Source organism: Bison bison, unplaced genomic scaffold (genome assembly GCF_000754665.1).
Source record: "Bison bison bison isolate TAMUID 2011002044 unplaced genomic scaffold, Bison_UMD1.0 scf7180017851023, whole genome shotgun sequence".
NCBI lineage: Eukaryota > Metazoa > Chordata > Mammalia > Artiodactyla > Bovidae > Bison > Bison bison.
Genome location: NW_011481596.1, coordinates 6,195 through 6,466, shown reverse-complemented (window position 1 = coordinate 6,466; position 272 = coordinate 6,195).

Here is a 272-nt window from a genome sequence, read left to right as displayed (position 1 = left end):
TTTGACTGTTTTTCATCTCTCTGTTTTTCATCAATTGACAAGTTTAATTGCAGTGCCTGAGTCATGAAATGTAAAATGATGAAACAGATCTCTGCTCGTGTGTATGTCTCCGTGTGTGTCTTTGTCTTTAGAAAACATTCCTAAGATTAACTTCTAAATGAGCTCTATTCCATTGACTCAAAGTACAATAAGTGCTTACAAATGGAGTATTTCTGAGTCACAAAATCTGAGAAATGTTCAACATTAAGTCTCTGTGTGGTACTGACATCAGT